At 41.9% G+C, this 22,543-nt stretch overlaps 2 protein-coding genes across 13 annotated transcripts in view; one reads left to right on the forward strand and one right to left on the reverse strand.

Moving 5' to 3' along the window:
• Positions 1-22,543, forward strand: part of HTR4 (5-hydroxytryptamine receptor 4) — a 97,389-nt gene that overhangs the window by 72,715 nt on the left and 2,131 nt on the right. The gene's annotated exons all lie outside the window — the stretch shown is intronic.
• Positions 9,702-22,543, reverse strand: part of FBXO38 (F-box protein 38) — a 51,542-nt gene continuing 38,700 nt past the window's right edge. For 2 of the 12 annotated variants that reach the window (XR_014229469.1, XR_014229470.1), the window contains 8 exons: positions 21,520-21,657; positions 20,453-20,609; positions 19,674-19,713; positions 17,294-18,064; positions 16,071-16,292; positions 15,400-15,568; positions 10,685-10,810; positions 9,702-10,357 (listed from right to left, as the gene is read on the reverse strand). The gene's annotated coding sequence lies outside the window, so the exon portion shown is untranslated. Of the gene's footprint in view, positions 10,358-10,684; positions 10,811-15,384; positions 15,569-16,070; positions 16,293-17,293; positions 18,065-19,673; positions 19,714-20,452; positions 20,610-21,519; positions 21,658-22,543 lie in introns of all 12 variants that reach the window. The other 10 variants (XR_014229472.1, XR_014229474.1, XR_014229473.1 and 7 more) reach the window with 9 other exon arrangements.

The raw sequence follows: 22,543 nt of genomic DNA on the forward strand, positions 1-22,543 counted from the left end.
TTTGAAGACTGCTGTCAAAGAGCAACTGGAAATACCCAGCCTAGAGCTGCAAGCAGCACCCTGGGATTAATTGGAAAGTGGATATCTGGCAATTTGCTTGGTAGGTGCAGCATGCGTATCGTGCCCTGCGAATGCCACGTGCTTGTTCTCCAGGAGAAATTAACATCCAATGTTGTGCAGCATTTACTAACTACTCCAGGAGGGGAGTGCAGTACGCTTCCACTGCAACATCTTGACTTTAATCAAAAGTGAAGGAAAGAAAATGTGCCAGTTTATGGGGGGAATCAAGAAAAAGAGGAAGGCTTTCCCTTTTTTTCCTGTTAAACTGCATGGTAAAAGAGGAAACTCGCACGTTTGTATGCGTGTGCACGTGTGCTTGTGTCACTATATTCCACTCGCACCACTGCAATAGCCTCCTTAGCATTTGCAGGGAACAGCGTGCAGGGAGCCGGTGCTTCCCCCACTGCCAACTGTAGCAACAGCAGAAGACAACTGTGCAGCCAGCACCTCCTTGTCTTTTCCTCCAGACAACCACAACAGGAACTTCAAGGGTGATTTTCTTTAAGATGTCAGGGATTTCTCAGCTGAAATCGTGCCTCCATTCTCATTTATTTCAACTAATGACCCAGGAGTTGCACTGTGTTTTAGCAGGACACCTGAGCAGGTAGAAGAGCAGGGCACAGGATGAGTCCTGCTGCAGAGTCGCGTCCTGGGGATGAGAGCCGCTGCACCATGGTGCAGATGGCAGCGCCATTTTCAGAGCTATAAACAGTATCATTGTCATAGCTCTTTGAATGGTACTGCCATATGTACCGGAAAAACAGCATTTATGCTTGTAAGGGCTTTGGGCCAGCTGGATTTTCTCCCCATTTGGATGAAGCCGATTCCTGAAGTATGAATGAGAGCTGCATGCTGCTTTGGAGTAATTCCCCCTCAGTCCTTATTTTTGAGTCTCCAAGGATCATCACATTCACATCAGCCTCCTAACCCGCAAAATCCAAGCATCCTGCATGTGGAGAAATTGCTGATGCATCTAAACCTCCCTGCTTGGCTCAAGAAGAAGCAGAAAGTTCATGGAAATTTTGGTAGCAAACCAGTCAGGCTCTGCGTGTTTTTCTTTAGCAAGTATTGTACTTTTACGGTAAAGTGTATTTGACTGAGTGTATATGTCTGGGTGGGTGAGTGCAGAGAAAGCGCTGACCTTAAATAATCAGTCTTCAGGGGCTGTGTACCTCACCTGGTTGCCAGTGCAGTTTGCATTGTGCTCCCCTCCATTTGGATTGCTGAACGAATAACAGCTGTGTGCAGCAGAGTGAGAAAAGCATGATGGCAAAGGGTGCCACAAGTCAAGTTGACGAGCAGAGCAGAGCCTAGTGGTGCAGCAGTGTGAGGGCCACGCTGCTCCGGGAGCTTGGGGGCTATGCTCTGCTTGGGGGAGTTCCCTGCCTTTGCTCAGCTTTGTCCTTGCTGTAATGTTCCATTTTTTGCTGACCCAGCTTCTTTTTGGCAAAGAAAAGAGAGAGGCCAGCAGCTCTGGGCTTTGTTGAAAAAAGAAATTAGTATGGCCCTGTAAAGATACACAGGCAGGTGGTAGGGCAGGCAATGTCCTGTTCACCATGAAGCCATTGCAAACACTGAGATGCTTTTCCGGGAGCAGTGGTGCTGCGTTGCATTGGTTCTGCTCTGGCACAAGTTCGTGCTGGTGTACCAGACTTCCCCGGGCAGTCGGTCCCTTTTGAGAGATGGCTCAGACCGTAGCACAATGTAGCTGGGGATGCAGAGAGCGGCCAGTTCACAAGGAGTAAATGTTTATGGAACAAGAGCAAAACTGTACACTTTCCTGGGCTGTGGCCAAGCCTTTCAGCTGACAAATGGCAGATATCTCTGTTTGTTTAACATTAATCTGATTCCTACTTCAGAAGAACCTACAGAGATCAGAGCCATGGAACCAGTCAATGTGTTTGTGATTCTGTGTATATAATATCAGCAATAGATTACGATGACTAACAAGTCCAGGCATTTGTGACAAACATGCATTTTACTTGGCCATCCGTTTAGAGACATATTCAAAGAACTAATTAATACTTTCAGTTTCTGGATTAAACTATTGTGTAAAACATCCCATCAAACAGAGAACATTATATGGTATGTTACTGTAATTAAATAAAGAGATAACTGAGCTCGAGAGATGCCCGCAACACTTAATTAAGATTAATTAAACAGCATGATTTACAGCTGGAGAAGATGAAACTGAGCAATTCAAAACTGGCTAGACAAAGCGGCTGTGACATGCTGAATTCATGGAAGCACATACCAGGAACATGTTGTTCAATACCACTGCTATGGCAGCCTCACCAACCAAGTTTACTTAATGAGGTTGTGTTTAGCCCCTGGAACACACCCATTTTTTTGGCCAAACACAGACATGCCTGTTAAACAGCTAGGAGTTAAGACCCTGGCAGCTGGAGGCTTGGTAGCACAGCTAAAGCGCTGCCAAAATGTATGCAAGAATTCCTTAACAAGCCTTGTCTGAGACAGCGGCTAGATTAGTGTGTTCTTAATTTCTCTGATCTTTTACTCTGATAGCAACACAGTTTATCTGTGTAACAGGAATATCGCACTCCAGGCACACCAGCTGTATGAAATGGTTGTGAGAAATTAGTATTTCTTAGCCTACTCAGAACGAAAGGATAATTCCAGTAATCGGTGTCATCAGTTCTTACTTCAGGAGGGGAATCCTAAGTTGTTTCTCCCATAAAAAGAAAGCGAGAAGCTTAGTTGTTCTGGGTCAAATTAGGAAAAAAAAAAAAAGTAAAAGCAAGCTAGAGATTAATTTTTTACAAGAACTGGGGAATCCCTTCCCAGAAATCCCCATTTGACCTATTACAGTGTCACATCTTTTGTGCCTGTGATGTTCTCTTGCTATACATGTGCTCAGGGCATGCCCATGTCCCAGGCAGAAATCTGCAGCTATTCTTGGGTCTTCTGATACATTTTTTTTTCTCAGCTTCTGGTTCTGCAAACTTCATGCCTATATAATAGATGATCTCAATAGATAGCCTCTCTCCATATTTTATTTCTCAGCCATGGCAGCTTCATTTTTTCAAAATAGCTGTTTTGTTAAGCCATGCATCCCCCTAAATAGTCTGACGTCTCAGTACCACAATGTCGTGGTTTTGCGTCCTGATGGCGTGTTCACAGCCAGTTTGGGAATTCCCACCAGAGTTGAGTGGCAGTATATTACCAAATTTTGTAGCAGAAACCATGTTTTTCAGACTGTTGTTGATCACTGTGACATCTTGCTTCGTGCTTTTCCATCACTCAAAAGCTGTAAAGCTCAGCAAGAAAAACATTCTTTACACCAATATAGTCAGCTGAAATTACTTCCGTGTTGGTAACTGAACTGCTTTTTTGGATGATATACGAGGTGATGAGTCTATCATCTGGAGCCACCAGATCTGTGGTCCTGTTTGAAAGTAATTTCCTGACCACATTAGAAACACAGGGACAGTACAATTGCCATCTCCACATACTAAATAAGGCTTATTTTTCAGGTAACATATCCTAGACTCCTCTGCTACACTATTAGGGAAAACACTGAGAGATTTGACTGCAAGCTCAGTGTGGAGATCATGATGTGTAAACCCATTCGATGAGTCTGCAATAGCAAATGGTCTGGGGGTGAAGTAAGGAGATGAGCTGGTTGTTACATGAATGACCTTTGTGATTGAAAAAATTCCTTGTCATTTTGGGGTGTCCAATCCTAAAAATCTTGTGTCTCCCTGACATAATTGGTGTGATTGTGCACTGAAAACTGTGAGTTTTGTGATCAACTGTCTCCTTCTAATCCTTCCCATGACCATGCAGCTAATTACTGAGGTGTCCTGGGGGCTGGTTGCTCTATGGCTTCCAGAGAAAGCAAGAAAGTCAAGGTTGGCTGCTTGGACAAGGTGGCAGGAGAAGCTGCCACCTTGGGCCAGTGTCTTCAGCATTCCAAGTCCTTCACAGTCTTCTGTCTTTCCATGTTGGTGAATTGTAAGGGAGAGACAGCAGTGAGCTCCTGAGGTTCTTTTACTTGTTGTTTTACCATTACTTTACTGTGGTGTACTCAGCCCGGAGGTTTTAGGTGAGCTCACCTGTCTGCGAGCTTGAGTCAACAAGATATATGTCATGAAAATAGGTGTAGTGAACTCTGCGACAGGTATTCAGCTCTTGTCATGCTGCCTCTCAACAACTTCCAATCCCCAAGGTCCCTTCTTTCTTGTCAGTTTAATTGCATTTATTTACTTTTCTTTAGAGAATACTAGAACATAGAGAGGGATAGGCTAGGTGCATCTCCTTCTTCAGACCGGCATTAGCATGCATAACTCTCTGCTCTGTATTTTGTTAGTGCCTCCAAAACAGTACGTGTTCCTTTATTTTCTTGCTCTGCAGAGTAATAATTAATTTTTATTTTCTCTGTGTTAATCCTATGTTCAAATCTAACCAAAATATTTCCTTCCCCTTTTCTCACACTGCAGTCACTTGAGGTCTCATGCCTCCCTTTCACCTTTCACACGAAAAGAATGGAACAGAACAGAACAGAACAGAACAGAATAGAACAGAATGAATAGAATATTTTCAGTTGGAAGGGAAAATAGAATAGAATATTTTCAGTTGGAAGGGAAAATATTTATTCTATTCTATTCTGTTCTGTTCTGTTCTATTCTTTTAGTGTGAGCAGCAGGAGTAGAAACTCAGAGCTCTCAGGGTCACATCTAGCTTTGAAACAGGAACATTTAACCAGGAGCTCGGTGTTGATATTCTCAACATCACAGGGGATGTTTGGAAATGTTTAATTTCATTGCTATGTGTGGTTTAAATCACACTTCTTAAATGTGCTCATTACCCAAGGGTGTGACAATGTCCTCCCCAGATAATACTGTTCTCAGATATTAGTTTTAAGATAGCAGAGTTCTGGATGGAAACCAGTGCCACGATTTAGACACCTAAAGGTAAATATTTGGGTTTGCTCACTTATTTATAAGTGATTACTAACACAAGCAAAGCACTTAAAGGCTCAGTGTGTGAAAACCATATGCTTTGGCCAAATTAGAGATCTCTGCTCTAGAATAAATCATTTCACTTTTAAAAATAATTAGTACAGTCAGACTGTTCTAAGAAGTGCAAGGAAAGGATTTAGGATGAGCATTGCTAAAATAAGAAAGAACAAATGCCTGCGAAGTCCAGCACACCTCTTATTATTTCTCTTGTAAGAACTAATACACGTTCGCATTGTTATAGAAACAGAGATGAGTTTACATAAAAAGAGGGCAAAACCTTGTTGTATTTTATACATGTAGCAAGTATCAAGCTAATCATGCAGGTGTGTGATCTTTTGCTAAATTGTTGGGCAAAGTGCATCTTAGATTGCCTCAATGTAACACAAATAATTGTAGGTACAAAATTGAGTTTATTTCATAAGAGGATGGACTGGTGATTGCTGTAGTTGAGCCAAAACTTGTCAGTTACATTTGGAACTTGCTGGCTAAAATGCAATTTTCTGTTCCATTTGCTACATGTATCATTGCTTTGCTTTTCCTCAAGAAGGGGAACAAACATAAATCTGAGCAACATTTATTTACCAAAGCAGAGGCTAAGGCAGAGATTTATAGACTATGTCATCTCCTCTGAAGCAGAAAATACAGAGGCCCAGGAGCATCCAAGGAAGAGGATATCACAGCCTTCAGAAGTTTGAACTTCTTTGCTTCTGCACTTTAAATTTGAAGGCAATATAGAAAGCAATGGATGGATAGGGTCTGCCAGTTTTGTGAGCCCTGAAAGATACTCGTATCTGCAGAACTAAAAGAAATCGCAAAATAGCAAAAGTAGCCTACTGTTAACAGCAGGTGTATGCAAATAAAGTATTTACAGACACAGGTACAAACATGAAGAGACACAGACAGAGGGTGATATCCCACCAGCTTATGCCAAGGCTCAGAAAAGCTGCGGTATGGTGAGTCCAATGATGCATGTGAATTACTGTACAGCATAGGACTGTGGTGCTCTGGACATCAGGTCCATAGGTTGAAGAGCTGGGGCTGCCAGTGAGAGATTCATTATGTGAGAGGCAAAAGAAATCACCCCTGTGGTTAGCCTCGCTTAGGAAAAACAGCTCTGCCTGAAGGAATCAACCACCAAGGCAGCACGTGCAGATGTTCTCACCGCAGCAGCAAACAGCACAAAAAGGTACAATCTGATCTCTCAAAAAAAGTTTAAGTCCTTATCTGAATGTTCCCAGTATGTTTTCTTAGCTGTGCTTGACTGCCGGAGCAGCATTTTCTCTTAGACATCCTCCTTCAGTCTGGGAATCCCTCGGGCAGCAACAGCCTCTGCAATGCCATTAGTTACAAAGATGGGACAGAGCTCTGCCAGGTAAGCAGATGTCTTCAGGGAAAACGCTGGACATGGTCAAGGTCCCACCCTGTAAAGCAAACCTGACCAATACAACCTCGTTGGCTCAAGCTAAAGGACCTAAAACAGCATAAACTGAGGAAAAACACAGATGGGGTTTTGCTTATTTATGTCTGTTTTCAGTTTTACATTTTAAACATTCTTTGTTTAAATAAGATACTGATATTTCTTGTGCTGGATAAAGAAATTCCTTAAGTAAGCTAATGGCAATTTGCATGTAGACAGAAGTTTCATTTGTGGATCGAAGGGAGATGTTGCACCTGAGGCTTGCTGGGACACCCACTACTCTTCCCAGGCACCTGTGCTTGGGTTCGTGTGCTTTCTGAACTACTACTGCTGTGGAGAATGATTGTACCTGTGCTAAGAAGTGATGAGACTTTAGAAAAGCTGATCTTGCAGAACAGAATTTGCCACAAGATTTGGTGACGTTGGGCTTATCATCTGTCCCATCTGAAGCAAATCAGTCTCTTGATTCTGAATCTGTATGATATTTAAAACATATGATGACTATTGCCACAGCACAAATGACAAGTATATTTATGATCTGTCTTGACAGTTAACATTCAGATTTAGGTACCACATACTGTTGTGGTTGCTCTCTGTCATTTGCAGGTGCAATTATGATATCTGACTTGAATGCCAATGAAAATATATATTCCACAGACCCGTTCCAACAAACTCCAGAGCTTCACATATGCTTAAAGGACTCAAACTTGGCTGAGTCAATCCAAAGACTCAACATTCAGAAAATATTTTTGGATTGTTTTCTGCCAGCATTTCACTTTATGTCAAATAGAATAAATGACTAGTTTCACCTGAAGCTTAATTTCCCCATCTTGTATTTCTGCAAGGAAACTGAAAACTTAATTGTGTCAGCAGGGGAAGGAATATAACTTTATCAGCGATTATTGTGTGTGTTTCTCCCAGCTGGTTGCCAGATATTTTGATTGCACTAGTTACCTCCTCCTGTGATCAAAATCAGTACATTGATCAATACAGCTCTTAAGTGTCATGTCCCAGTCTACAAGGCATTTGTGTGACGGAGGATCTCAAAAGGGATTGCCTAGGGCTCTTTTTACTTTATGAAACCCACCAGAGAATAAATACCTGCTTTGACTATGTTCCCTAGTTTCTTAGATTCCCCTCACCCTCCCAAAAATTATAAACTCTTTACAGCTATTCTCTTTCCTCTTCAGATTTTTGCCTCTCCTAACACTTGCAGAAGAGTCCTTGGACATGGTGTATTCAAATGTTCAGACTGAGCTTGACATTTTTCTTTTGGACATCTTCAGAAGAGATGAGGTTCTGCTTGTTATGAAGCTCAGATGAGAAATTTTTTTCCTTAGGTCCTTCTTGCGCACAGAAGTTTAGAGGGTCCCTGAGCCTGGGGGGGGAGCAGTAGCTGGCATCACTCATACAAGATCCTCACTAGCAGATGTCCAGGAACTACTCCTGTTGAGACTGGAAAGGCTGAAGTCAGATAACAGGCTATCATCACAGGATGTTTGGGGATATAGCTAACAGAAAATGGGGACTTAGCAACCTCTGAATCATATTGAAATGAAGAAGCTGTCAAAGGCACTTCCTGTCCTCCCCAGCACACTCCTGAAGATGATCTAACCTAGCTGTGAAGTAGCTCTTGGCAGGGAAGGCGAATGAGCAAACGAAGCATCATCCTTCCGAAGAACAACAGGGGAATGAAAACACAGCCACCAAGCAATACGTACTTATTGGCTTATTTTGGTATTGGTTTTAACCAAGCTAAAAATGAGGAGCAACTGTTTATGAAAGTGATGCAGGGAATTAATGTTTGCAAGTGGGGCATATATAGGAGGACAGAGTAGGATGGGGAGCACGGAGGGTGTGCTGCTGCCCTTAGTGCACTGAGGGAAAACGCAGTGTGCATTTATCAAACCAAGGCTGTATGGAGGAGAATATGGAGATTTTACTCAAATTAAGCACCCACTTCCAATGTCACCATCTGTGGTATGACATTTAATCCTAATAAAATGCTTACAAAATAAGACTAGTTATGAGCACAGCTCAAAAGTTTGCCATGTTAATATTTTTCATAATATGATGTATAAAGTTTTATGAATTCATACCCAGTGGGCTGTAAGAGAGAAGCGGTCTAAAGTCAGGAATGTGCTAGTTAATGCATATCATAGCAATATTAACTGAAAAACCTTGAGGAAGAAGGAAAGAGGAGTGGCAACTCCCATTCAACACAACATGATGAAACATGGTGTTTGCTATCTGACCTGTCCTTCCCCAGGAGGAGGATGGATAGCAGAGAAAAGGCAGCAGCTACTGTAGCCAAAGAAACTTTACCTTAAGTTAGTAAGAGTTACTACAACTTAACCTAAAACAAAGTAGATACTAGTTGAGATGTTAAAGGCACCAACAAGGATCTTTATTATTAATTTTGATCTTAATACTGGTTTTTGTTACTTAATTTTTGTGTCATTTTTCCATTACCAGAAAATATAATTTTCAGATCTTACCATTAGGTGCCTTAAGATATGTACAGCTTCACAACACCACTTTCAGGATATCCAGAAGTTACCAGGATACAAAACGATAGACATTGCATGGGCACATGTGTGAACTGGCCCTACAAAAGGCAGGAAAGGATGATATGTACCCTGGTGACCAGAAAACTTACCAGCAGGCTGTAGAGTAGGAGGGAACATGCGTGAGCCCCAGATGCTGTGAGGGAGTTTGTGATAGTTTGCTATTCAGAAAGGAACTTAAACTAGTGACTGACATTAACAATGTGCATATGCTAGACTTTTGTTATAAAACACATAATTCTTTATAGAAAGTCTTGTTTTGACACAAAAAAGTTCTGCTATTGCACACACAAAGTAGACACAGAAATTAAGAAGAATTTTTTGCCAGAAGATTTCAACAAACTGCAACTGTCATTTTTCACTGGATATTTCACTGCAGAAGAGCCACCCATTTCCCAGACAGCTGCAATTCTAACACTGGCACATGTTTGAAGAAAAGCCAGTCTTGGGGCTCATGGCTGCTGGTCTGCAATACTTTTGGAAATTGTGGTGTCTCCATTGCAGAAGGCAACAGCTCCAAGTGGTTTTGCCGCTATTTCGTTCCACAGCTTTGACGAATGGCTTGTGTTTTTTTCCTAGCAGATGAAAGATCTCATTATGCCAGTTGCGAGATCTCCATTTATAAAAAAAAACATTCATTATCTTCCATTTGAATATTCTTAATTGATCCTGCTTGTAGTTCAGTAATTGAAACACCTGAGTTAAAAAACAGAGCCTATTATGAGCTATCCATCTGCAGGTAGTTATAAACTGCTCTTAACATGATGCTGTGTATTTCTAATGTAAGCGAGCACTCCCAAATACTCTCCTAATTATCAGATTTGGGCCTCTTATGAATGTTGCATTAATTATGGTGCAAAAATGAACTGTAGGCCAAAATATGCAGTTAATTAGAACATATAATGTAGTGCCAAACTTAACATTAATGAGAGAGAAATGGAAATACAGAGTTAATGTGAGAAAAAGAGGAAAGTGCCTGTCTTCTGCATCATGGCATTGAGTGGCCTCGCTCATTTGCTTACTTGTTTACCCTGGTGTTTATAATTAGCAAATGGATTTAGATCACTGAAAACAAATAGCTCCTTTGTTGATTTTAAAGTTAGCTTAGTTTCTGTCCTTCAGTGACCACGTTTCTGTTTCTCTTGTGGAAACATCAACTATTATAACATTAATAAGTTGCAAATCTGTGATGGAAGAAGTCAACATCTCTGGACTGACTCTATCATCTTGGTTGCTGTGTGGATCCCATGTTTTTCATCACCAGTCATTGTCACATTGACATTCATAATATTCAAAGTCCAAGGCCTTTTGCTAAAGTGGAGCAGAATATCCTGCAGTGGAAAATAGGGAAACTTATAAGCATCATTGAGGTCAAGCAGCTGAAAGACATAAGCATAGGGAGGCTGGGAAAAGAAAAAACTCCAAGCTAGGCGATAGGACAAGCATAATTAAGACGACCATCAGCAAAGCCAGTCAATGATGACATCTATTAGCACATGAAGTAGTCTCTTGAGGGAACCACTGTGGAAACACCCTTTGCATGACCAAAATCAGGCTGAATAAAGTAATTGCAAGTGGTAGAGCCCTGTATCAGCAGAGAGGTGGCATGGAGTAGCTGATAATCTCCGTCATATGTCTAATGCCTCCACTGGACTTACTAGAATGATGAAAAAGTACCCTTCAGCCCAGGTGCCTGGGGACCTTCCTGGTGATGCCTTCTTCATCCCCTGGTTCACTCTGCCACGCGATCCAGGGCTGCGTCGCCAGACATTGTCTCAGCAGCTCTAAACAAAAAGCAAAGCAGGCTTATTTTTAAACTATTGCACCACATGCTGATATTTTCCAATAGTCAAGTTCAGCAATCAAGGTGAGGGGAGTCTTCAACTCCTCCAGCGGGATCAGAAGGGGCATTAGCTAGCATCACCTTTCTGTTTAAGATCCACAGTGCTGCTCAGCACCCGGAGCTGTAGGCAAGAGAGCTGGGTGTGCCAGCACCCCAGCAGGTCTCCATGAACGGGGCGGAGGGGAGCAGAGAGGCAGCATCCCTCGCATATCCTGAGTCGGGTGTTTTTCCATGTAGGAGTGCCTGTGATTCTCATCCTTGCGCCCAGGAAGAGGTGAGATACAAACTGCTAATCTTTCTAGCGAGGCGAGAATGAGATGCGTTTGGGATGTGCTGGAGAAACGTGGCAGCTATTGTTCTGACAGGATCAAAACTGCTAATGGTATAATGAGGCTGATTATTTTTAAAATTAGTTTTGCTGTTTGAAAGCTGCCACATTTGACAGCTCTGTAAGGCACAGGCACCTGCTTGAGTGTGAAAGGGAAAATGCAATCAGGCCACGGGAGCACAGGGGCAAGAGCAATGAGAGTTTATCAGCTCCCTGGGAAACAGAAACTTCATTCTCAGTTGAGCATTGTTGCTTGGGTCAGGCTGACAGCAGAGAACAACTTTGACAACAGTGATGGCATGTTTTGGGTATGTGGTTATTTGGTTTATTTAAGGTCCAGTTGAGCCCTGTTGGCTCATGTCTGAAAAGCCACCAAGCCATCAGCAGCTCAGTGATTCTGGCTCATGGAGGAGATCTGGTAACCATCTCCCAAAGTATTACGTTTCTCAGTGGCGACACTGCTTTATGCCAAAAAATGTAACCTGTTCAGCTGCTTGCTACTGAAGGTTTGGTTGCATAAGGCCAGAGCTAGGAAATGGGCAGGCAGGAAGATACACAAGCTATATAAACACAGTGACAAACACATATGCTCAAGGGATCACATCCTGTATTTCTCACCTCTTCCAGGCCCCACTCAGAGATTGTTTGCTGTTCATATTTAAAAGTTATTAAAAATCTCAGGCATATCTTAGCAACATCCATGTTACAATTCATAACTGGCCAACAGTGACAAACATCAGATGGACTTTCAGAGCAATCTCCACTGGAGGCAATGGAAAATAAACCTGTTCAGTGTGGGTCAGGGCCAACTGGCACAGTGCCTGGCCAGTCTCGACCATTCCCCTTGTCTGAAATTATGTCAGGTAAAACTGAGATGCTGAAGTTTAAAAGAGGACAGCAGGATTACATAGTCAGCAGAAGAGAGGACAGCTGCCGGTGGGTGCTGCCCGGGCCAAAGGGAGTGTCTCATCCCAGTGCCAGCTCAGCATCACAGGAACAGTGCTGCAGAGCTGCAGCGTGACCATTTAGAGCACAGGGACGCTTCCGCCTTTTCATAAGCTTTGCTAAAGGAACCAGAGGAAAGGTGGAAACTAATTATTGTGGCTGTGCAATGAGAAACAGGAGGTCCAAACCAAACTCAGTCATCTCCCTGTTTCTATTTCAGCAGCCTGAGAGCATCATCCCGGTAGTGACCCAGAGGCAGGATATTCCCAGCTTCTGAGGGTGTAAAGAATTCAGTGGAGGAAAGAAGTTCTTCAATAAATAATACACCTTTCCTACAGCTGTAGGTTGTTCTGTCCTGGAAAGCATTTCTGACATTTTAAAATTGAAACAAACTATTTTTATGTAAGTGATTAATTGCTGCTGCCGGAGCACCACAGCCCTGATCCAAACTATGATTTAGTTGTACCAGACACTATTCATATCTGAAATGACAGTGTTTGTTCCAAAGAGGCTAAAATCTAAAGACAAAGCATACAAAGGAAGTATTATTGCCTCTGTTTTATGCACAATGAAAGAAGGGTCAGAGAAATGGCATGGTTTGCCTACAATCAAATGGGAATTGTTGGAAAAGACACCTCTGCAGCCTTGAGGTGTCCTGAGTCCCTGGTAATCTTCTGTCAACAATTTCTTAAAATACCTCACTGAAGAACTTAGCTGATCTTTGTTCTTATTAGCACATGTTTAGCATGTCTATTTGCTTAGCATTAAAGTATCTGTAGTCATGTTCCTGTTTTTAACTTTTTGTGTCTATCAAGAATGCAATTATCATCTTAAGAGGTTATTATTCAGTTCAACAATGAGACTTTATAGCATAATGCAAAAGGTTTTAGCCAGTACCCAGAGATAATGATTACAAAAATGTGTTCCTTCAGCCCTATTTTTTACTGAATTTGACTCTTTGCTTCTTTGCTGTTCTATATGAAATGCCTTGGCTGACTCAGGCCAGGCTCCTAATTAGTTATATCTTCATGAAGCAATCTCTATCCAATCTATTTCCTGTGCCAAGTGAAGGTCTGTGTGTAGCCCTCTACCAGAGAGACCAATATGATTTTCCTCCATTCATGGAACAAGAGTCTTCTGAGCAAAGGAGCAGTGTGCTGGGATTAGCTGTTGAAGTTAAAGTAGCTTAAATGGGTTCCTATAATTTTTCTTAGACCAAATTCATTGCTAGAGCCTGGCAATAAAAAGAATAAAAAAAGGAAGATGTAATGAGCACTTGCAGTTCCAGGGAAACAAACTAATTGGGTCGAATTCAGCAAATGTTTTCAGCAGGAGAAAACAAAAAGGAAACAAGATGCTGAAGTGTTTTGACATTGTATTTTCAAAATCATATTTCAGTTTATTATTTGCCTGCACTTTTAAAAGGAGTTAAACATCCTCCTTAAAAAAAGATATGCTTCTACTGTAAACACAAAAATAAATGAACTGGAGGGGATTTTGGTCTTGTTTTGCCAGAAAAAAATATTAAACATTTCTATTGTACATCAACATAAAGCCTGTGTGCTGGTGTGGGCACGTATCCACTAGGCATTATCTGCGCTTTTGGAGATGAGGACATCCCTCGCGTAGCTACAGTGACTTTCCTGGTACTGTACGGCCCATGTCTGACTGAGATGGTCTGGGAACATGTCCTGGAGCTGCAGGTCATTAGAGCAAGCGGCAGCCGGAGCTGGCGTGTAAGAGTGAGAGACCAGGCGAGCTACAGCTGAGGAAAACACCCTTCAGGAATGATGGAACAAAGGAAAGAGAAAGGAGAGAAACAAACGTATTGATAGATGCTTTCTTTGTTTTCTGTGACTTGTCAGGTACAAAGAAAGTCAGGGGTTTTTTTCCAGCGGTATGTTTCTCTCACTTGAGGGCTTTGCTCACTTGGAGAACTGTCTGCTAATTTTAAATCTGAGGAGGCATGTAGAAGTCTTACAAAATGTACTGAAGGCTGGATTATGTGGGCTGGAGACAGCTGTTTTTAAAACCTCTAACTGAAATTTAGTAAAGAATGATGAGTGCTTAATTCCAGCTCACAAGGTCTGAACAACATTATTTGATTTAAAGATAATTAAGATATTCAGCATAACTGCTCAAGAGTGGAAAAAAATAAACACTTGTCATGAGATAGAGACAAATTTGTATTTACATTTGACTACAAAGGACTTTAAAATCAACATTGCTGTCATATCCATATAAATAATTTAGCAATCCAAATATTTTCATGAGATCTGGATTTTCACCATTCAGCTGCAATGGGAAAATTGAACTTTTGATGACATTTCTGTGGATTTCACCCATGTTTTCCCAAGGGACTGCATCATCATCTCTAAGGAGGAATGGTCCACTGATATTTGCTCCTCTTCATTAAAAAAAAAAATTAAATAGTAAGACTAGGACAGACTTCAAATTTGGCTAGGACATTTTAAGAATTTAGGAATATTTTCTCTTCGGTGCTGATGCTGCTTGAGACATCAAGTCCACTGACTAGGTGGGTTTTACACACAGATAAATGATGATCCCTCCCCAAGATGGATATAAAAGACAGTGAAGGCAAAGGAAGGTCCCTGTTGTAAGGCTCGTTGCAGAGGATGGATTTCATTTTCTTTGCCACATTACTGTGCTTTCCTCGTGCTGGTTGCAAAGGGACAGACAGATACCGACTGTGTCTGTTTGGCTGTTTCTCCAGCAGAGCTCCAACAGGCAATTTAGCAAATCATCTACCCCAGCCACTTTACTCAGATAATCATACCATATCTTTATGGGCTCTGCAGGCTGTCAGCTTGCAATGCAGAGAAATAGTCATAGGAGGAGGGGATGGAGACATTCGTTTGCTGTCCAGACCAACTTAGCTCCCAAGCAGAAGAAGCAGCCAGACATAATGATGGCTTCACCATCCCCACCCCTGGGTTCATCTCGTTTGAAATGCAGCTTCCTCCAGCCCACGTGGGTGGGAGCCCTGCACTTGAAAGTGCACGAGAGACAAGCATTAAGTGTAACTCTACAGAGTTCAAGGAATATATCTGATATTTGAGGGAGTTGCCTTGGAGCAGTTCTCGTTGTGTTTTCTGAGTTCATGCACTTGTTTTATATTCATTGGTTTCCCATACATTTATAAGAGAAATTCTCTCTGAATTGGCTTCTGTTGGACAAAGCAGATCACAGGTAGTCATGCGCAGGTGCAGTGAAAGACCTACCTTTAGTAAACTGACCTTTGATAACACGCTGGTCTCCTCTGGGTTGCAGGTCAATCAGATGCACCACAAGGACAATACACCATAAGCTTAAACCTTATTGCTAGGAGATCTTGCAAGTATCTTGCTCATCTCAGAAACAGGAAGAAATGAGAAACCCACAGAGAAACAACAGGAACTATTCATCCTAGAAATATTAGATATATTGCTAGTTTTGCAACATTGAATGTGGAATCGATTTGCGTTGTTCTGCAATGTTGATACATATCAACAAAAAGACAGAACGAGCTTGTAATTTCTAGCTCCATGTTGCCCCAGGAATCATGTTGAGTAGGTAGGGGGTATTTTTCTTATCCTGCTGTAATGATTTTCTACTGACGGCCAATGCGGAGGTTCACTTTAGTGGCTGGAAGCATGAGTCATTCAGCCCAGAGATTACAGAGTTACTGAAAGCTTTTAATTTTATGGAGTCTATGAACCTGGTAATTGTGAGAGAGGGACAATTCTGCACTGACCTTTTGAAAATTAAATATGCAGCTGTATTAAAATCAAATGTTTCATGAAAATATATTTAATTTGGATTATGTGTATTCATTTTTTTTCAACAGAAAATGGGAATGAAATAACATATTTTGTTCACATTTCATTTGGACATTTTGTGTGTTTCAGATAAAAAAAATTTTTTTTACCTTTTTCAAAATGAAAAATGTCACAGAATAAAATAGCAAATTCCAGATATTCTTGGATTTCATGTTTACACTCTTGTCAACTTGCTGACTGTTTCCCAAGATTTCCCAGTTTTCCAAAATGTCAGAAGCGTCTTTTCAGGGAGACGATAGCATTGTCATCTTTACCCTTAGCTCCTGTAACCCTGGAGGGCACTCCAACGCCACAGGCTCTTTCCTGCTGTTCTGCAAAACATGCTCAAAGTTTATTCCTGACCCACTGGAATTCAGGATGGTCTGTGTGATCTTTCTTGGCTGCTTCCATCATAGACATGGCTAAATAGTGATGCCAGCCAGGAACTGTACTGCATTTAATGACATCTCTATCATCTACAGGCAATCATTTACTGTGGGTTAGTGACTGCCATAAAATACAGAATTAAAAGACTGTTTTCTACCTGCTGCTGAAACAGGAATAAAGTAAGCAGATGCATCACTGTCTGAAATAACTAACAAACAGTCATCTTAAGCTGTTCTCTCTTTCCTTCTCTTTTATAGTGCATTTATGAATTATGTTGTTTGCATTTATAATTATGGGACTGAACAGATGGTGGAAGGCTTATTTCAGAATGATGTGTTCATTAAAATAACCTACTCTGATCTGCCAAGTGATTGTTAACTGTAATCCCAATTTGATATTGAAGAGAGTTATTTATTCTTTCTCTGTAAGTCCATCTGAAATAAATGGAGCTTTGAGAAATGGACACTATATTGAGTGTGAAGCTACAACAGTGGTGCTGCATATATTCCAGATGGGAAACCACTGGAGAGTTTTGCAGCTGTGAGAGAAAGAAAAATGCAGGGAAAGATAAATTGGGGACCAAAACAATTTTCAAATCTAAGAAAAGTTTCAATTCTTTATTCAATTTGGAAGCTCAGTTCCACTTAACATGTGGCTAGAGCCAGCTTCTACCTATGAGCAAATTCTTTCTATGGTCTACCGTCTTAGGTAGTTGAGTTCAATAATGGTAGATTCCATTATTAAAAATGGGACTCTCTGCTCAAGCAAAATGTAAATCTTCACAGTTTATTGCATCTTATATAGTAACATCTTGTCTTCCTCTAGTCCCAACAAGTGTTTACCGGGTGTTTCTGAAAATAACAAGAGGTTTCGTGATGTAACTGGGAGTGATCATCACCTATTTGCCTTCCTTCTTGGAAATCTTATTATACCAGCGTCACTTTACCAGCTTCATCATCTTGCAAGGTGTGTGATAGATCTGGAGACAATTCTTTGCACTTCAACTCTTTTGCAGTGTTTTATTTCTGAGATCTCCTGCCCCACTATTTTCACATCAAGACTTCAGGATCTGGTCTGAACATGGGTGAAAGCAAAGACACAGTGTCAAGGTTTCTTTGTTGAGATTGAAGAAGTCTCCGTTTCTCCAGTTCTGGCCATTATCCAGGTCCTCACATCTCCTTGTGCATATGTCCTACCCAGGCTACCTCAAGATGCCACTTGTGGCAGATCTTCTTCACTCAGTGGGCAGTCTGAGGACTGTGCTGCTGGTGAGCTGCTCAGAAGCATAGTTTACAGCTCTCCTATGGCTGAGAGCTTTGCTCTTCTGCACCAAAGCAATTGGCATCACTTGTATCCCACAGCTGTAGTACAACCATGGGGTCATCAGAATTTTGCAGGCAAAACTCAGAGGAAATAGTGGAGAATGAGATGCAAAGGTGCAGGACTCCTGTCGGCCTCTCTGAGCCCACTGAGAGCAGAACCAAAGGTGGGAGGAATGGGAAAGCAGTGGAAAAGTTGATTGTGTTCACTAAGAATAACCAGAAATATTTGTGTTTTCTGGGTTGCCTCTGCAACCATTGTCACAACCTTCAAAGATGCAAATTGGCTGTACAAAAGCTGTTACTGAGAAGTTTTCTGGGGTCCTGGAGGGAGTTTCTAGTTGCATAGGAAGAAATGTATTTTGAAATGTTTCATTTGGAGTGCTGGCAATCAACAACTGGAAAAAGGAGAAAATGAAAGAGACAGGCAGATGAGTGCTCACTCATACAAAATGGCCAATATCACAGTGGTTAGATCAGTCACCTTGATAAAAGGCAGAAAAAGGCCTTGAACATGAATTGGATCCTGCTCTTTTTTTCTTTTTTTTTTTTTTCTTTTCTGTCTCATGAGAAGTTGCAGACTTGCTCCTTATCAAAACTGGCGAAAATATTTGAAACTGTGAAAACTTTTGGAGAATGGGAAAAGCATTTTCTATACCACTCTGATTTTAGCTTGAAACTCATTGGTTTTAACCTAGCAAGTAAGTCTGTATAATTGCATGTTTCTCAGATGTTCTGACCTCCCTTAAACATCCGCTCCAACCTATTAAATCTCCTAGTTGTAAAGTAAATTCACCTGTACGTTTTTTCAGGGCATGCTTGTTTTCAAAAGGAGCTTGCCAGAGCTCAGCACAACAGATTTCTGCTTTAGTTTGGACTACAGCATGCTACTGTCAGGAAAACATGAGTAGATTTAGACTTTTCAGAGTTTTGGTTTTGTTGAAATTTAATGCTTGATTTAATTTGAAATCTTTCATTTGGAATGCAAGCAGTTGACAAAAAAAAGTTAAAATAAAAATATTAATAAAGGACACTTCCCAAAAACAACAACAAATTGCAATGCCTTTAAATGAAAAATTTCACTTGTCATTTTTACAGAACTATTTGCTTTTTGATTTTTTTTTTTAAAGACAAATTCATAGAAACTGGCACAAACTCAGGAAAACTTTCAGTGCCACAAAACCTGCAGATCTATTTCTTTTCTTATTATTTCAAATTTTAAGAATGTCACAGTTAAAACTTGCTCCTTGCCTGACTCTGCCATGCCTGAGTTCCCTCCATCAGTCCAGTAGGGCGTCACTAACGAACCACCGGCAACAAACCCCAAATCCCAGTACAGGGATGTCCGAGGACCACAGTTTCGTTTCAGTCAGGGGTAATCTTCCTGAACTGTGTGAGTGTGGGGTCAGTAGGAGACTCTTACAGGCTAGCACATCTGTAAGGTCACTCTTGCAGCCAGGGGTGGAGTATATTACAGGCTTCAAACAATTCAATGCGAACAGCTAAGAACAGCACTTATTTCAAAGAATTTGATACAAGGATTTTGTCTTTTATTCTTGCATTACCAGAGGGTATTTAGAAACTCTGGCAGTAACTATTCTGCTTTTATAATATAAAGATTATCAAACAGATTTGAAAATACAATGAAACTTGGTGATTATCAGCTTTTTGTGTAGTTCATGTCTAAACATCCCCAGACTTTGAGGCCATTTGTGTACCCAGCTGAGACCTGAGCTATCCTGGCAGCACCAGTAACAGACATAAATACCATAAATGCACCCATCCACCTACTTCCGCAGCAACATTGACCTCTCAGTGTCTGAATGTGTGTGCAAAATCTCTTCTCTACCTCGTGATAATGTGTCCTTCATTTTCCTGGCAGAGGGGGAGTGGACTTAAGTGGCAAAAGTCCCGGGGAGCAGAGAGTTAACAGCTCCCGGTATCCCCCCCCCCCGCAAAAAAGTGAACCCTTCCCAACGCAGTCCGGGGACAGCAGCAAAACCTCACCTCGGTCTCCAGTGAATGTCAGGACAACAGGAACCACCTTCTGCCAGTTCAAAAATGGAAGCAATTAATAAAGTAAACGGGTGTATTGGGAAAGGATTACTAAACAGAGAGCAAAGACAGCTACGCACCTGCAGCGGGATGTGGTTTCCTCCATTAATCTGCCTTCAGCCTAGCTGAAAGCTTCACTGTGCTTGGACAGTTGTGGGCATTTATTTTATTTATTTTTTTTCTTATTATGACCCTCTAGGTAAAACTATTTCTCCTGCCAGGGTTAAAGGGACAGAGGCTGCTGAGGGAACACTAAGCCCAGTGTTTGTTCAGAGGCTTTGGAAAGTGCAGGAGATGCTGCTGCGTAAGTCCGTTAGCCCATTGGTGATTAAGCTGTAGCTGGGAAGGGCTGTCTTTGCTCTCTGTCAGTTTGTTATTAATGAGCAGTATCTACTAATGTGATCCAAACCCTTGCAGAGTTTCTGTACCTGCGAGAGGCCCCTTGCCTGTCGCAGCAGCCACCAGGATTAACTGCCTGCAGGCTGATGAACTCGAGTTTGCAGGGAGTTTAGGGAAGAAGGATGGATACGAGTGTTCAGACCAAGGACTACGGTTAAAAAACAGGGGAGTAATTCACGGGTAAAATAGCTGCAGAACTGCAAGCTGTGCTTCCCAGGCACTTCTGCTGGTGCAGAGGAGCCGTGGGTATGTGTAACCAGTGTAGGCAGCTTTACACAGATACTGCAAGCATGAAGGGTTGGTAGGAGGCATTTTTGGGAAAGAGCAGATACCTTCCAATTCCCATCCGTTCCCTGCTGTCCAAAGGACCCCAGCACCATCTCCAGACAGAGGCTCCCTTCTGGAAACTGGACCGGTAGCTGCAAGCTCCAATAGAGGGGTGGCACATATACCATCAGGATATTCCTTCCCCCCCTCCTGGGTCATGCTCTGCCGAGGAAATGAATGCAGTTAGCTTTTGTGTTCAGATCCAGGAGCCCTGCCCTGAAATCGCACTGCTTTCTGCTTTTCAGCAAGACAGGCATGATCCCGGGGGACAGAGCTGGGTGCCGGGGCTTTGCTCATCAGGAGAGGACTAAGCAGGGACCTCAGGCTCTGCGAAAACAGTGACTGTTTTTTGTTACAGTTGGGGAAACGAAAGACCAGAAATTTTTTGTCTTTACTTCTTTAATAAATTGTGCAAGTTAGTGTGGGGGATAGCTCTGCAGGGAATGAAAGTGGGAAGATTACAACCAACCACCGCATCCCCTTGTTTTCTCCCCGGCTCTTGCCAAATTCCCAGAATAATACTGGAGCTCCTTGTTCTGGTCATGGGCCTACAGAGAGTAAAACCACACAGCTCCCCTCCACTGTGCTGAAAGCTAATCCAACCAGTTAATTAAAGAGTCCATTGGACTGTCAGAAACAGCAGGAGATGCAGAAGCAATTATCTCCAAATTGGTCATCATCACAATTAAAGTACCATTTGGCAAGTATGTGAGTAGCCTGCAGCAGGGTCCCTTTATAGGTGGTAATGCCTTTGCATTATTGGGCTTTATTGCTGGGTGGTGGTGTTTATGATCTGAGTAAAGCTGTCAGGTGAAATGACAGTAACACGCACCCCCAGTTCTGGGAGGAGTCAGATGCAGAGGGCAGAGGCAGCCTGGGATGCTATTTGTAATTGAGCTTGGTAGTGTAATGTGCCAGGGTATACAAATCCCATCGAAAGAATTAATTATAGGCAGGAAAGCTGAGCAACTAATTTGCTGCAGATAATTTATTTAATGCATTTAAACTTTTTAAATTTTTTTCCTGCTCACATATTATGGCTTCCTCAGATGTATTCATTACGCAAACCTACTTGATAAATTTCTCTTGAAATATTCAGTCCACACATGCAGGGTCCGTGTTGTTCTCTTGTGATGGGTAAGATAAATCCCGTGGTGCTTGGCTTCTCAGCTGGGTGAGAGCTGAGGTACATTAAGGATGGTGTGTGTTCCTGTAGGTGAGGCAAAAATGAGTTTCAGGTGCAGCTGTGCTTTCTCTCTGAAACTTGCTTCCCATAGATACTGATGCTTGAAAAATTAATTGTATTTTCAGAGAGCACATCAGTTAAGACATGGTGGTGTGAAAAAAGGCAGGGCTGTTATAATCCTGTCGTTTATCTGACACTAAATTGGTGCCCTGTAACTGGCAGGTAGCTTTGAACTTTCATTTGAAGGGAAAAACTACAGTATGTGAAAACAATCCTGGTAACACAAAAGCCCGCCAGTGGAGGACTCCTTTAACAGTTTCCTGGAGATGTTGGTAAGATTTTTAGGAATGATGTGCCAGTACCAGAGCAAGCCATCACCCCTGCAGTGCAGCTTTTGCACCCTGCATATGAATGCTCTTTCCTCCTCTCCTACCGGTCCTCTTTCCCCACAGGGTAAACAGCTGGAAGTGTTGAGCTAACTGCCAGAGGCTTCAGACAGACACTTTGTGCCACAAGAGATCCTGGACACCTTAACGACTTCTCTTTAGTTTAATGCATCTTTGTAACAAACGGCATCACCTGCTAAATTGCTGATCTTGCACAACTGTTTTCTGACTACTGCAGAAGAAGAAGAAGAAAGGTTTGGCTCTGTGGATATCCTGTATGAAGTCAGCTTTCAGTGCCTGTCTGTTGTGCTTCTGAGCAAGTCCTGAGTTGCTCTGAGCTATGTCTGCCTTGTTCACAGAGCGGAGGGTCTCCTGGCTCTCATCCTCTGTATCACCATTTGTAGCAGACTTTGCCATGCTAGAGGTCTCTTTGGTGGATTGCCTCACACAATGTGCCATGTCTGACTTGGTAGATAAAATTAAAATTACATTATGACTCGTATGCTTCATGGTCATCTAATCAG

This window comes from Platalea leucorodia, assembly GCF_965183815.1.
Source record: "Platalea leucorodia genome assembly, chromosome: 11".
In the NCBI taxonomy this organism is placed as follows: Eukaryota; Metazoa; Chordata; class Aves; order Pelecaniformes; family Threskiornithidae; genus Platalea; species Platalea leucorodia.